General features: G+C 41.7%; 1 long non-coding RNA gene across 2 annotated transcripts in view; it reads left to right on the forward strand.

The window, feature by feature from the left end:
- Window positions 1-311: 311 nt before the first annotated feature.
- Window positions 312-16,777, forward strand: part of LOC135316352 (uncharacterized) — a 124,337-nt gene continuing 107,871 nt past the window's right edge. Inside the window, exons 1-3 of one of the 2 annotated variants that reach the window (XR_010375727.1) lie at window positions 312-689; window positions 13,439-13,586; window positions 15,686-16,453. This is a non-coding gene — a long non-coding RNA (uncharacterized LOC135316352). Of the gene's footprint in view, window positions 690-13,438; window positions 13,587-15,685; window positions 16,454-16,777 lie in introns of those variants that run through there. The other variant, XR_010375725.1, reaches the window with a different exon arrangement.

The following is a 16,777-nucleotide window of genomic DNA, read 5'->3' on the forward strand; positions in this document are numbered from 1 at the left end:
CTTTACATCACAGACTAAGAACTTCAGGTCCACACCATCATGTGAGAAAACAGCTATGGTCAAGCCTGCTGTCTTATCAGTGCGTATCTGTCAGAACTGCAATCCAAGAATGATATAAATGAACTAATCACAGTGTAGGCACAAGCAGTCTGGTACTAGCTCAGCTACCAATGATACTCAGTTCCTTGAACTTGTACCTCAGCTAACAAGTCTCAGACCTTGCCATGTAGCAGGCCAGGAGAACACTCAAAACTGCCCCACAAAAGCCTTTGTCTTTCCTGACCTGAAGACAATGAGGGAGAGCAACCTGTTTTAGTAAATTATTTCTCTCTTTCTCTAAGTATCAGTACAGCTCTTGAAACATTTGGAACTTTTAAAGAGAGAGCTGGGGAAATACCTATCTGAATTTTGTCTGAAAATAGACTCTGAGGTATGTGCTGTCTTCCATCAAGTCAATAATTGACATATTTCTGTGCCAGAGTAGCAGACTGCTGGTGAAAATGTAGCACTTTTTTCCAATTTAGCAACTAGACTCTCTTTGAAGTTTTGTGTTGGAAACTGGGAAGCAACACAGGGGACCCCAAAACATAGAAGGTCAAAGAAAGGCATCCAGCAGAAATAAGATGTGGGGTTTTTAAAATTTTTTTTTTTCCCTGGGTAGATAGTTACATGTGGCAGATGACAATAAGGTATTGGTCATCTTTTTTTATTTTAGTGTATTTCTTTTTCAGTTAAACTTTCTGTTTGCATTGATAATGGAAGAAAAAAAAAGTCACTTTGAAATTGTACTTGCTATGGAAATGAGAAATAGCAATGGGCAATTTTCTAAGATTAATTTTCAAGTAAATGTGCAACTATGCAAATATTTACCTAAATGATTTCTGGGGCTATTTGGGTAAACATTTATTGACCGGTTTCTTAGAAGCTGAGATCACAGCATGCTTCTACTGAGAACAGAAGTGTTAAGTTGTGAAAAATGCAGGCGGTGTGCTTGTTTAAAACAAACAAAAACCCCCCCATACTAAATAATTTATTTCTTCTCATCCCTGTGTCCCTAAACTGAACACCCCCACCCCCCATTGGTTGTTTTTTTCAGTTTTCATTGATCAGATTTGTCAAACCTTCCAAACACAGATGCAGCAGTAAGTATACTCAAATGTGTGTTTTGAACGGCCTTTGCTTGCTCATCGTTCCTTCAGTGTTCTTAGGCATGAGGATCTCCTGGTGCCTTTTAATTGCACTTCACTTAATTCTAAATAGACACGGGTGGGCACCTACTGACATCATTCTAGCCCCTCATTTTAGTCAGAAAGGCATGAAGAGTGACTCTCTGCCTTAATGAAAAGTGCCTACAGAAGGTAGTCCATTCACGCCTGATAACCAAGTGAAGCCTTTCTTGTGGTGTTAAATGTCAATGATGGGTCACTGTCTCAGAGCTGCGTACAGCTTCTTCATGTCATCTGTGGGGAAGGAGGCACACCTTTTCATGTATACAGTCTCTGGGAGAAACAAGTGACAGATAGCTCAGAATTAGTGGATTTTCAGTGATGATAGCTAGGAAAAGTGTTTTGTGGCTCTAGTGAACTCCACAGCAGTGCATTAGTCTAAGGAAGTGGTTTCCCAGTTCTGATGGCCCACGGCTGGCAGTGCATCATGCGCATGACCCATCACCCTTTTATGTTCTCTCTGGCAGCCTGGACATCTCAGTCATGGTGCTGTCAACGAGTTTGTTGTGATGGGAAGCCTCTGAAATAGGGGAAAGATCACTTGTTGCTTAGTCTAGTGGGGCCTAAACTTGGCTTCCTAGGCTGGCGTTGCTCATTTTGACAAACAGGCATGAATAACTTCTGCGGACAACTACAGCAATTTTTGTCTGTCGTCTTATTCAGAAGCTGGACCATTGCAGCCAGACCTAAGGATGATATGACTGTCAAAATTAAGAGAGTTAGGCTGTGGAGCAGTCTGCTTTTGGCAATCGTGGTGCAGGTGTTGTGATTTTTAGGGTGCAAAGCAAGAACTTTTCATAATTCCTTTTTACTAAGGAAATGTTGAAGAGTAAGATCTAATGCAGACAGACAGGGAGATGATAGTGCGGGGGGTAAAAGCCTCTGGAGAAACATCACTGTGATAATTAGCCCTGGCCGAAAAGCATGGTTTCTGTGCTTATGATTTTATTTCCTCCCTTAATTTGTATTTGGTAGAATTGGTCAAGTCACCTGCAATGTGTCAGCATTACCTAGAAATTCTGAGCAGACTTTGTCTGATGTGCCAAAACAAGGTGCTCTGGCAATGATTTAGGTCTCTTTGTGCCGCCAGTGAAATGGGCTCTCCTGGCAGTTCCACAGCTCTTAACAGCCATGTGGACTATGGTTTGCCTGATTTCTTATTTCTTGAATGGCCCAAGAGCCAGTCCTGCTCTAGTCTCTCTGAAAAGTCAGGCTTTGATCATCACCTGTTTACTGCCAACAAAAAGCTTGAGTTATCAACCCATGGCTCAGGCAAGACCACAAGTTGCAGGCACTAAAAGGCCTCTGCTGCCTAATTGTTTTGTCTCTCTTTTGCAATAAAATTGGCCATCATGCTTTTCAAGCTCGTTGTGTATGATTAATGAAACTTATTAGGCCAAAGCGAATAATGTGGCTAGTGGGGGTGATTGTTAGAAAGGCTGGGACATGAATAATGCTTCTAGGCAGAACACAATAATTGAACAATCTCACTTAATTTTATGCTCATCTTTTATATGTGTTATATTACTGGCACAAGTGGTAGGTAGTTTCAGATACAGAGTTTGCTTCTTTTTTAGCTGTCTGCTATTCATTGGAGCTTTGACCACAGGAATATGTATTGTATCCAAGCTGCCAACAGGTGATAACTATTCTAGTGGGCCTATCAGCTCTCCTGATAGCATTGGCTTTGAAAGGAGGAAGATGGGATGAGCCATGCAATGGGCCCACGTGTACGCTCAGGAAGGAGGACCTTGGTGCTTGGGATAAAACAAGGAGATCTGCAATTTGAATGAGTTTGTATGGAAGCAGAGAGAAGAAAATGGGAGAGACTGGAGAAGGGAGGAGAAGGAGGAGAAGGGTAAGACTAAAAGAGGAAGCATGATGTTGGCTTGTTGCTTAATACTTAATAGCGTGATTAATTGGTTTTTCCATTCACATTGCCTTTCACTGGGTACCTTAACCGCTGATTGTGACTGGTGAAGGACAGCCTTTTGTCATACGGGAAGCTCTACACTCTTCTCTCAGGGTGGAAAACTAGGCATGGGCTTTGATGGTTTCCTCTGTGCCTGCCATCACCAAAGAGGGGTGTGTTTCATGCTTCTTGGTCTTCTGAGCCACACACCAAAGGGCTAAAAGACATGAAATGCACACCTCGGGGTGAGGAGGAGAGAAAGGCCTAGCGCTGCTTCAGTGGCTCTTGAGGGGTTTAACTCCTCCTGCATCAGAAAGGTTTGAGCTGGGCTTGCAGCCAGGTCCACCTCTGCCAACTCCCTCCCTCCCAAAGCAGGGACCAGTGCGCAGTAGTGCCCGGCTGCTGGGCCAGCGCAGCAGGGTGTATACAGGAGCCATCGTCACACTGGCCGAGAGTTGCCCACAGGGGCTGGTGGCTTCCAGCTCCTGCCCAAGCTGTGTTCTCCTGAGATGACTACTGAGAAAGCGCCCGTTTCTCACATGGATTTAATTTTGCAGTTGATCTGTTGAGTGTTTTGAGAATGAGAAGAAAATCACTGAAATATTTTCTGCCATGCTGATTTTGTAATGGGATAGGCATCTTGGTATAATCCAAAGAATAACCCAAATAGTGTATTTTGTCTCTTGTAGGAATTTGGTTTGGAAAATAAGCAAGTGGAGGATGTTTTTATGAGTATATTTACTATGCTTTTTTCCTTAATTGCAAGAATACTTTTGGTGATCTTATTTTATTTGCACTGAAAGCAAATTTAAGCTACACAAATGTTTTAGACTGCAAATCTCCACATATTCTTCTGTGGCCTTGTCAAAATGGCTAGGAAAATGCTGACTGTTTATTGAATAGTCATTGTGAGAGAGCTACTAAAAGGCAATGGGTGTTGGAGCGAGCTATTTGTACATTCTGACAAAAAAAAAAAAAGAAAAAGAAATGTGAACCCCTGCCTCAGGGCTGTCCCAACAGCTCTTCTTTGCCACTGTTGTTTCTGACTGACTGTTTAGTCAAATTAATAGTTGAGTGAATCCCACTTGTGCTTTTTAGCACTAGATGTGATTGTAGATGAAGGCGTGGCGTTGCTGTTTATTGTATGGAATTTCACTCATAACGTTTATAGGGCACTCTTGGCAATAGTCACGATGTCTGCTTCCTCATTAATCTAGGGAAAATTTATCTTCTGGCAATAGCAGGTGTTGTGATGCTGCCGTATGGTTGTTTATTCTATTTATTTATGGGGGGTGTGTGTGTGTGAGTTAATAAAAAGTTATATTTAAAACCCCATGAACTGGAATGTAACTTCAGATTATGAACAGGAATTTTTAAAAGGAAGAAGGTAAATAATTTTCCTGCAGACTTTGGAAATGGGGCAAATATCCTAAGGGTATTTGCCAGTTCAGTGAAAAATCTCAGTTTCCTAAGTTGGTATTTCTTGCAGCTGTATTTTTGGTCTAGCCTTTTTGACATCATTTGTCATAGTTTTTCTTCTCTGATGAGAAAATAATACTTTCCTTGGTTCTTCTTTAATAACTGTAACACCTGTGGAGTATTGTCCTGCTGGTTTTGATGTCTTTGACTTGGTATTTCTGCCTTTGTGAAGTCTTGTTATTAATATTAACTTGTCCTTGGCTGCTTGACTTGGTGTCTACAATCTGTATGCATCTGTCATGTGCTGGAGGCAGTGAAGAGCTCATGATTTAACCAAGTGGGATTTATACTACATTTCCTATCACTTGTCTGTCCTGGAACAGTTTGTGGTTTTGCTCTTAATGGTGCTTCTTTAAGCAATTACCAGCTTCTCTCTTTGAAGTTGTCTCCCCAATCCTCTCATGTGCTACATTTCTCAGGTTATTGATTTTTTTTCTTCTCAAACTATTATATTATCTAGTTCTCTTTCCTTTTCTTTTTGGCATCAAATACAATTGCATTCTCCATTCAGTTGCTTTCGTGGATTCCAGATCCTCTCAGTAAAATTTTTCCTTTAGAAGTTTTTTTTTTTTGGGGGGTGGGGGTGGGGTGGGTGGGGGAGGGAGGGAAAGAATAGGTTTCAAATAGACTTGCTTTGGAATTTTCTAATGCTTTTCACTGAACTTTCTCTTAGAGCCATACTCACTCCAGGTCTCCTTGATTTTTTTTTTTCCAATACATAATAGAAAATTAATTGCTCTTGACTATAAACCACTCCCCTGCTTCAGCTTCTGCAAATCTAAGCTCACCTATCAAGTCCAAATCATAATATCATAATAGGCAGCATTTTTTTTTTGTTTTTTTTCGGTGACATCTGTCTTGCAGTATTATGCAAAAACATCATAGCCAGTTTATTTTCTTCCTCCATAGTTTCCAAGCTGCTTTGTACCACTCACAGCAGCAATACGCATCCAGCTCAAAGAAACTAAGCAGGAATTTATCAGCGAGGCTTTTCAGGCAATCTTGATTATCAGTGCTTTTATTTAGTTCAGACACATTAACAAAATTTCTCTGACATGTCACGCTTTCTCTGAATGGGACTATACCTATGTCTGACTCATATGTTGTCAATAACATTGTATATAACCAACCAATTGTGGGCTGACATCCACCATAGAAAATAGATGCTATTTTACCTGATTAATAAGCAATAATATTTTCAGAGAAAGACGGAAATGGTATTACAAACCACAGACTCCTTGTGCATTTGCAAATGTGAAACTTCCCCAAGAAGAGTAGAAACAAACAGCATAAGGAGGCTTTTTGCTCCACTTCCTCCAGATTCTGTCGCTTGTCATTATCAAACTAACACTACATCTGCTGCTGGATCTCCTGTGTATTTTCTAGTGGTTTTGACTATATTATCAAATCAATTTACACAGAGTTTAGTGCACAGTACCCAGAGAAGCCTCTTGGGCTTCCTTCTTTGGACTGGGGCTAGTCTGAATTGGCCTGTTTTGACTCCTGATTCCTGGTCTATTATTTTTCCGTGATGGCTTGTGCTGTTCTCTAGCACTGAGCCAGGCTCTTCTATACCTTGACAATTTTTAGTCTGATGACTGGTGTACGAACCCTAGAACAGCCAGAGATAAGGGATAATCTCTTGCTGCATGGGAAGGAATGCAATAGATTATTCCTTTCACTGGGATCTCCTTGGGATATCTGACCTATCATCTCACTGGCTGCAGTCAGTATCCTTGGTGATAAAGGACTTGAAAAGCCTGAGCAGCTTTCATGGGAGCCTGGCTGGTAATTTGCCTCACAGTCAGCAGAGGTTGTACCCAAACAGCTGCATCTTGCTCCTTGTCTTACCCCAGGAAGCTTCTGCAGGAACTTTTCAAGTCTGTTAATTGTTGTACTCCTCCAGACAACATTTCCCATCCTTCTATCTTCCCTTTGAAAAAGAAATGGTACCCAGGCCTGCCCTCAAAGCAAAAGCATCTTGCTTGCAGATAAACCTAAGAATTTAGGGACTGACTAGATGGGGTGTATAGTGCTACAGAACAGTCACAGGACTAGCTCAACTTGGAATGTATCTCCATGGCTCTTCAAAAGTGGGCTGACCATCCTCTTCCTGAGTTAGCTAGAATTACCAGTCCACACTGAATTTGGGGATTTGCACTGAATCCTAGGCTGTTAGTATAGGCTGTTATATATACATCCTAGTCATGTTAGTATAGTATCTGTCTTCTCTGAATTCAAGCCAGGTATGTCCGTATGAATACTGTGCTCCAATACAAATTTGCACTTATTCTCAGAGGGATTTTGGCTTCATGGTGGATTTTGATTTTCTCCGCTTGTTCCTTGCTTGCATGAACTTACATTAATGTTATATCAGGAGCTGATATTCTGTGGATTCTTTCTTATGTTTAAGCAGTACAAAACCTTCTGCCAAGTAGATCCTATCTGCATCTTAGCACAACACGGACAACATAAATGTAGACTCTCAAGCAATCACTCTCTGCTTTTCCAGATGATAATTCTGTCAATTACCAAATGATGCTTCAAGAAACACCCAATACTGCAGCAATACTGGGAACTCAATTGCTATTAAAAGTTCAGCAACATCCTGTGCAGAAATAGGTTTATTCTGCAAGACAGAGAGGGACAGCTGATTGCCTTTGACAGAGGACATCAGTGTATGTTCAGGATGGGCAGGGGACAGTGGTTTTGTTCCGCAGGTGTTTTGTATCAACTGATGACACAGTAGATTTTTATTGCTGTTGGACCACCTGTAGCATCCCACAGGATGTTGTGGAGTCCCCCTCCATGGGGATATTCAAAACCAGACTGGACACAACCCTTAGCAACCTGCTGTAGCTGACTCTGCCTGTGCAGCGGGTTGGACTAAATGATCTCAAGATGTACCCTCCAGGCTCAGCTATCCTGTGACTCTGTGACTACCGCCACTGTTTCTAGATCCCAAACTAATTAAGGGTTCATTCCAGCAGAGGGTTGCCAGGGCTTAGTGTTGGTGCTTTGGATACGGGAGAAAAATATTGTAAGAGACTGTTATGCCTTGCAAGCAAGATTCAGAACTTTTGAGACATCGTCTGAAGGAAAAACTACTCTGGGTAGTCAGTGGCCCTTTGCTTGAACGTTGACTTCTGAAGTAAGGACTTTGCTGTTTGCAAAGTGCTTTGTCATTGCCTGGTCAGTGTTGCACACAGATGCATGCTCCTCTTGTGCATTCTGGGGTGGCATGGGATGCACTGCAGGATAGATTAGCAATCAGTGACTGCACCCTGTGCAAAGGACCAGTGCTGGAGCAGTTCTTGAAGACCAGCAGCCTGTAGGAAGGACCTGCGTTGGAGCACTTCATGAGGGACTGTATCCCATGGGAAGGACCTATGCTGGAGCAGGGCAACAGTGTGAGGAATGAGTGGCAGAGACAAAGTATTGCAATGAACTGACTCTGACTCCCATTCCCCATCCCCCTGCACTAGTAGGAGGGGGTGGAGAGGAGGAAGTAAATCTGGGAAGAAGAGGGGGGGGGGGGGAGGTGTTTTAAATTTTGTTTTTATTTCTCACTATCCTACTCTGTTATTAATTGGCAACAAATAAAATTTCCTCAAGTCAAGTCTGTTTTGCCTGTGACAGTACTTGGTGAGTGATCTCCCTGTCCTTATATCGACCCACAAGCTTTTTCATCATATTTTCTCCCCTTGTCCTGCTGAGTGGGGGGGAGTGAGAGAGCATCTGTGTGGGCAGCTGGCAGCCAGCCAAGGTCAACCCACCACAACAGTCTTATTTACTAACAGAGCTATAATAGCAAATAGGATGCTGTAAACATAGACTCTACACTATTAAAATATTTTATGCTGATGATACATCTCTAGATCTTCTGACTTTAATCTTATCAGTCTGTACTGAGCTCTGAAAATTTCATTTCCACTCATTCTGTTCTCTCAGCCGACAATAAGTACTGCTGAGCAAACAAAGGTAAGTGCTTTTTGAATTGCTTTTTTTCCTGACTGCTGCCACAGTCCAACAGGGTTTATATGCTGTAGCGTAGTGTTTGTATCTAGCTGTGCTTATATTTTGGATTTCCATTTGTGCATATGAAAGAAACCACAGACAAAGCCTCTGAAATCCTTTCTATCTTATAATCTCTAAAGTATACAACCCCCTTTTCTGTGCAAAACAAGCAGCCACATGCAGAACAATGTGCTTAGTACATAAATGTCTTGCTTGTACTCATTTCATCTCTTGTGTGAGAGGAGTGTTGTGTGGAAAAAAAAAAAGATGAGCGAGCCAGCTACTGAAAAGCTCTGGCCTGGCTGCTTGCCTTATTCTTCAACTTGCTTGAAATAGTCAAATCAGGGAGATTAGAATCAAACAAGAGCAGTCAGTGTATTGTTAGGGTTGCCTCCTTAATCAGGCAAGTTAGTGCCTGTAGAGCTGTGATACCTTTGTGAGCACTGTCTGCCTCCAGGTCTGAACGTCTACCAGCTGCACTTACTATCATATTCTTTATCGTTTGTCATTCTTGTGTAATCAACAGTGGTTGCCTATTTCACAGTGCTATATATAGAAAAAATAAAAATGTGCACAAATATGCAAACATCTTTATGCATATGCACATTTCTCTCTGTGTGTGTGAAGCTGTGAATACATACAAAGTTATGTTTTTTCCTTAAGAAAGTAATTTATTAATAATTTCACATCAACAGAACATCTCATTATATACAAATGTTGTGAAAGACCTTATTAGACAGATAGACACATGAGGGATAAAATTAAAAGTTGCTGTGGAAACAATAACCTGAAATAAGTCTGTCTTTTGTGTACTTAAAACCCCAGTCTTTGTCTTCTATTAGAATACTGTTTGCATATAATTTCTTTCTTTAGGAAAAAGAATCTGAATTGCTGATACACAAACGGAAATCCCATCTGACTGTGACTGTAATGTGCATCTCAGGCTAATGGAATTCTTTTTTTTTCCTTTCTTGTGAGTATTTTAAGCCCCTTTCTTGTCCTGGTATCAGTCTGGTGTAAGGCAGAAAAAAACTTTAATCCCTGGCGGTCAGTTCTGCCCATCTATGACCAGCTGCAGCAGTTTATTGGAACTGTGGACATTATTGCCTTCACTGGAGTTAATTTTGATGTAGGAAACAGATTGGGCTAGGGTATAGAGCGGGGAAGAAGAAAGATTAAAGAAGATGCTAAGGCACAGAGGAAATGTTTTGCTAAATACAAAACATTCTTTAGCTCTCAGCTGCAGCTGTCATCATCCCTCTATAGCACATTCTTAGAAAATCACATTTCAAATATGGCTTGTCAAATAAGCCAAAAGCGACTTGAGCTCTGTATGTACCAACCGCTTTGGTACTAAGAGGCTTGATCACACTAAAGCTGGTGTCCATGTTCTATCCTTGAGATTCTTCTGTAGCTGTTATTTTCTGTAGTCATCTGTTGGCAGATGCGTTCACATAGTGTTAGGCTGGGTCAGGAATGTGCTTTTGAAAAGAAACTCCCTGTGGTCTGTGCTTACTCTGCTGGGTTCATATCGTCAAGCAGCCTTGGAGCACACAACAAACCCTGCATCTTTTCTGATGGAGCTGAAGCAGGGGTACATCTAATGGTCTCCAGCTGCTAACGGGCATTCAGTTCACAGGATCAGGCTGTGATTAGCCCAAAATAAAATCCCCCATCCCATGCTGTGCTCTGTCAAACCACTCCTGCTGAGCTACACAGCTGATGAGATAAACATAGCTTTTGTTAAACAAGCTCTTCCTGCAGTGTGATTTTTTTTTTTAATCTGTTTTATATGCAAAAAATAACTTGAGCATCAGCTCCAAGGCGGCACTGAGAAATGCCAATTTGCAGCGCTCATGTACTGAAGATCTCTCTGGATGATTACACAAAGAATGTGCATGGAAAAGATGGGACCAAATATTGAGTATGGTCCTGTTATGTGCCTTTCTGTCTAGAAAAAAACATTACAGACTGATTCTTCTGGTGACCTGCTAACCCTGGATTGCTCAGCAAGAAAATGTAGGAGCCATGGCTGCATGCAGGTGTTGCCAGCTAAGTCTCATGTTTTCTTCACAAATGCTGAAATACTACAGAGAATGACGTAACGTCAGTCTGTACAATTATTTGCAAATGCATGAGTCCCATTTGACTTATTCAGTAGTTGTATATAAAAAAATAAACTGGCACAGAATTTCTACTGTTATCGCACAACAGCTTGCATTTAAAAAGCCATTGTGCCTAAGTGCACATTGAGAATTAGCATATGGTGGGGGGGGGGAGCAAAAAGCCAAATGCTTAGAATACTTCTACTAGATACAACGTCAAGACCAGTCCCAGCTCCAGAGTTTGCACTCACAAAATGTTTATATACAGACACTGCTTGATAGGCAGGCAATTGGTTTTTTGCCCTTCCAGTTTTAGCGCCATCAATGTAGAGCTCAGCCCTGGTGGAATTTGACTGAATTTCCTCTGAACCAATACCTGAATGCTTCTATGCTGCCTTATAATTTGAATAAGGAGTCAGCTGTGAAACAAGCTATCCCAGACATTGTGAAATCCATCTCTCTTTTAGGAATATAGGAGAACTGACATCCTGGAGATGGCTCTGGACTGTTCTAACTTTGTATGATATTTTACAGTGTGATTCAGAATTGCAATAGTAGACAAAGACATTTTTATTTCAAAGAATACTACTAGGTGATTCTTTACAAGTTTCACCTCAATTTGTTTAAGAAGGATTATGGACTGTTTCTCTCTGCCAGCATGGTTGGCCTGTGTTAAATGAGCTGTACATTCCTAGTGGATTGGTGTCCATGACATAGAAAACAGCTTCTACATTGGCATCTTTGTGATGGGTCTTTGCAGAGGCAAATAGTAAATGGGTACGGCGGAATGTACTGCATTTCCCTGCTGTGTAACTAGTGCTAGTCTGAGGAAACTCACCTGTCCCTGTGATCTCGGCAATACATAGGACAGTTTCTGACCACAGGGCTCTTGATCAAGCCCCTTTTCATGAGCCCCACATTTTTCTTTTGATTTAAAAAATGTTAGTTTGTTGCAGTATAACAGCCAATAAATGGAGAGACATAGTGTTCTGCTTTCATATAATTTTTGTATATGTAGATTATCTGAAACATATAAACAAACAACTCCTGTCTCAGTGTCTTGATAAGAGCGGCAGAAAGTTACCATCCTGTGGTATTGTTTCAGCTTTGCTTTCACCTCTGACAGGAGTAATCCATCTGTAGCTTCGTGGGGTTTTTTTGCCTGCATTTCATACCATCTGCTCTAGTTGCAGTTTGTGGTTTACCGTGGATGCTTGGGATTGTGGATACTAAGTAGGCTAGATCCTCATAGCTGAGCAAGTAGCTCAAGTAGCCTTTGATCACAGATAATTTATTGCTGAGTTTCTTGGGAGACTACTGTTGCATGGTAAGATAAAACCAAACATCCACATTCGGTTAGAGAAAATATAAAGTCTAGGAATAATTTAGATTGGAAAGGACTCCTGGAAGTCATCTGGACCAAACCCCTGCTCAAAGCAGGGCTACCTTCAATGCTGTGTCCTGTCTTGAACAGTGGCCAGCAGCAGAGAAGAGAAAGAAACATCGAAAAATACAGCTGTCTTGCACTTTGAAAGCCTCACCTAGCTTTTTACAATCAAGGATGTAGGACTTTGTGAGATGGAGGCTGTATTTGAATCATCTCTTAATGGACATTGATAAGCCTGCTCTGCATGATGACACTTTTTTTGATTTCAATTGCCAAAATAAACGGCAGCAATGAGTTCCACTAATTTAATTACGTCCTGTGAAAAAATATTTATGCTGGTGGTTGAAACCTGCTTCTTGATAGTTTAAATATGTGCCTCCTGAAGAAGCTAAGTGGCCTGAAATGAAAACAAAGCAATAAAAAGGCAAATAAGGTGGGGTGTTCTTTGCTGTGGCTGTTGTTTTCTTGAAGGGAGGCCCCAGAATAGAGGACAGTAAGTTCAGCTGAGTGAGCAACGGAGGAAATGAAGAGGCTTCCAGAGATATCAAAGACTGGAGGCAGAATGTGTAGGATGCGTAGAGGAAGGTTTTTATGCATGTATTGTCTCCACTATGAGTAGTGGGACAGAAACCCTGTGGATCAGACGTACACGTAGGGGCAGTGTGGTAAAATGCCAATGGAGGAGTGATGATATGGTAGAAAAGAGGCTACATGGACTGTCATCACAGCACCTGGAAGTTAGGTGCTTAGAGGAAGAAGGACTACTGTGGTGGAGTTGAAGGCTTGGTCCCTTCCAAGAAGAAAACAATCAACAAATAGCAAGAGAAGCAGAAGTAAGTGGCAAAGATGAGCAAAGCAGCTTGGTCCTCAAAAAGAGAGGCAAAAGTCAGAGGACTGTTAGTAGTTCAAGGCTTCAAGAGGGAAAACATCAACATGGAGAAATATGAAATCCTGAAGGAAAAAACAGAACAAAACAAACCAGCAGGCTGGTCAGGCTAGTTGGACAGCCAGGAAACAGTGGGCTGTTTGGTGAGGTTGTCAATGCCATCAGTGTCAGCTGAGCTGGTGGCAGAGGGCACCCCAGCAGTACTGAGGATCTGTCCCAGGGAGGTGCGGGGAATGATGCTGCCCCTTCTGCCTGCCTCTCCTTGGCCAGCAAAGGCCCTCAGATGCTTTATCAGGGTCATAAGCTCAGTAGTGCTTAGCCTAACACTTCAAAAAGAGCGTAGCTGTCTTTTATATGTGTTAGCTGATAAGTAATTGCTTTACACTTCACAGTTATGTGTATGTTACTCTTTTTGCTTGGCTAAAGGTGCTCAAACAAACTGACCCAAAGGAGAAGCTGTAACAACATGTGCCCAGGATGATGAAGGATGGCAGGGAGAAGACCCCAGAGTTTCCCACCTGCCCCCAAAATGACGTATCTAGGAGTGTGAACAACCCTGGCTGAGGAAAAACTGGTAAGGTTGTCACTAGTGAGTGGCAGGATCATGGACTGCAGCCCTGAGGAAGGACCTGGGACAGGGTATTGAAGTTGAAAAAGATCCTGAAGGTGTTAGGAAGGATCAGCAGTGGATTTTTTTCCCCTGTTAAGACTAGTGTCAGTGCCTGGAGTGAACCAAAAAGAACTCTGCCAGAACAAAACTCAAAGAAGAATATGTTCAGGTGAGCTTTGGTGAAATACTTTTTGTCCTTAGAAGGAAGTGGGAAAGCCAGAAAAATTATTGCATATTAGTGCAGTCAGTACAAGGATTGTGGTTAGGAGGAAAAACCATGCAAAGGGGACTCATCTGAGGACGGATAATGCTGAAAATATAGCTTCCCGAGATCCTACTTAACAGGACTTATGAGAAGAGCTTTAAACTAAGAAATGAGGAAAATTGTTTGGGAGAGCAGTGAAATCCTTACAGCTATTTTTATAATAAAAAGAGAAGGGGAAAAAAAGGAGCAATACTGCTGCCAACTGTAGTCAAGTTGGCCATATCAATAGTCAAATGATTTACTTTTACATGACTAGAAAGTATGTGGCCGCTAGGAGACAACAGGCATGCTTGTGTATTCCCACCAGGCAAGCGTATTGCAGGTGATGCGCAGAGCATGAAAGTGAATGTGACATTGACTGAATTGAGGTGGAATAGCAGCAGTGATTATTACATGACAGGGAGCAATCATGTTGGAAATGCACTGTACAGAAATGACAGAAATAACAGTTTAAAGGTAGTGGAGGAGTAGAATAATATTTTAAAGTTGTTAGAAATTATAAAAAAAGGAGTGATAATGTGGATAAAGTAGATTAGTTATGATCAACATCATTCTAGGAAAGGATGTCGAAGGCCCAGATGGGATTGACTGGGGAGTTGAATTTGGATATGAACAAAGAACTATTTAATGCTATTAGAGAGAGAAACACTCCTGAGATTTCTATCACAGGAAATCTTAATTTCTCAGTCATTGAGACTGAAAACCATTAGCAATCATAGGCCATGGGTGTGACAACCAAAAGATCTGTTTAACTGAGCAGTCAATGAAGCAACAGAGGGTGATACTACTTAAAATATTGCTGCTGTGACTAACGTTAACAACTTAGAGGAGATGGTTGTAGAAAATAACCTTGAGGGAGCAAGTGAAGTTGATTTAGTTGATGTGACCTGGAAGAGTCTGTGACTCTTGTTCTTAGTTTAAAAAGGAAAATCTATGCACAAGTGGAGGGAACTCAATGGTGAAGAATGGACTAAGCAGCTCAAGATTTCATTTTAAATGAAGCCTGAAATTTTTTTATGTTAAAGATGTAAAGCTGTTGGGGTCTTCTCTTCTAAAGCAAAGGAAACAATAGCCCCAGCCAGCTCTGGAAATAAGGGCAAATTCTCTTGAAATGATCATTAGGAACACACAGAGACCCTCCAGTGATGGGGGGAAATGGTTACCTGGTGGAGAGACCTGTCTTAAAGGTCAAGAAGCTCAGGGACAAAATGGGAACTGCCAGCAGCTGTGCTAAGGCTGGTCTTGCAAAACACCTCCAAATGCTAAGCAGCAGGCTCTCTTGGAGTGTGCACAAGCAGAAGAGCTGTGGTGGGAACAGCCCTCAGCTCTAAAGCCCTCATCATGTCCGAGTAGTTTGGGAGAGCCAGGGGATCCTGTGGGGCTTGTGTTTGGAGTTACGCACAATCGGTGGACTGTAAGTAGAAAAAGTGTGTCTGTGGGGGTAAGACCCACCACAGAGAAATGTTTGTATTTTTTTCTGTAACGAAGGGAATACTTTGGTCCAAGTTTGCTTTCAGCACACAGCAAAGTAGGCCAGGCCAGGACCTCTTTGGCCTGAGACAGCTGTTCAGGGCAGAAAGGGTCAGTGCAAGCAGTGAAAAGGTTAGAGAAGTAATACCAACCCTGTGTTTCAGTGCAAAGTATTAGGAAATTTTAATTATCACTAGCTTGACGTGTAATGACTTCACATCAGTGGATTCAGCAGGTGATTGGGCAGAGATGAAAATGAACAAATCTGTCTTGACACAAGGCAAACATTCAAGATGACTCCTGTTAATTTTTTGTGTCTGTTCCTTAGGAATGGGGATAAATGCAGACATAAAGAGCTCCACCCACCTAAGGAGGATGTACCCCTCCTCAAATCCTGTGGTGACTGTATCTGGATCAGAAAACAGCTGGCTGTGATGATGTGACAACAGTTGGCTGGCATGCAGGTGGCCTTGCTTAACCTATGCCTGGAAGATCACACCCCTTCCCTTGGGATACCAAGTGGTAGTCTGAGGACTAATGTTGAACAAACAAAGTGGACATTTGATTCTGGACTTCCAAAAAAACATGTTCAACACTTTTCCTCCTGGCTTCAAACAAAATTCCCTCCTGTGAGCCATTTTTCACTTTCCAGTATCTCTGACAACACAAGCTGACTACAGCATGGCTTGTTCTCTCTGATTACTCATAAAGACTCTGATTTTTTTTGTGTTTTGTTTTATCTTAAAATCCCACCTGCTGGAGTCCCAGTTATTGGCTTGGTTACTCTGTGACTATAGAAGAAATTTGTTCCTGGGTCTCAGAGTGATTGAAAACTCAGTGGACCTGGACAGTAGAGCTGCCAATGGCAAATTAAAAGGATCTCAACTGTACTGTTTTCTGGAGCCTCAGCAATGATTTGGAAGAGTAGGGGTTAAAAATGATACTAGCTAAAAATAAATACCTATATAGTCCTTCAGCAAACCTCTACTCTAGACATGTACTTTTATGTCAAAGGAGCTCCCTTGTTTTCTGACTTGAACATTTTACAGACTTTTAAAAAAATGCTACAATGAAGCTTAAGGAAAGAATAAGATAATGTCATTGTAAGTGAGGATACTTGGGTTTAATTCCTTGCTGCTGTTTTCTTTTGTCATCTCAGGCAAGTAGTTTCTCTTCTGTCTCTCTCTGCTTTGATTCTTCATCTTGAACTGAGGACGATGGCGCTTTCTTGTTTCTCCTGGAAGATGCATTATTTTAATCACTGTAAAAGACAACGAAGAGCTCAGACACTGCAGCAAGGGGGAATTGTGTTAAATACAGCAGCTCAACGGGAGTAGAAAAAAACCCTCTGAGGCGCATGATGTTTAAGGCTGGATTGTTTAAATATTTCTATCAGTTTGTGGTGCCCTCTGTGAACGTG

The sequence above is a fragment of the Phalacrocorax carbo genome, chromosome 1 (genome assembly GCF_963921805.1).
Source record: "Phalacrocorax carbo chromosome 1, bPhaCar2.1, whole genome shotgun sequence".
In the NCBI taxonomy this organism is placed as follows: domain Eukaryota; kingdom Metazoa; phylum Chordata; class Aves; order Suliformes; family Phalacrocoracidae; genus Phalacrocorax; species Phalacrocorax carbo.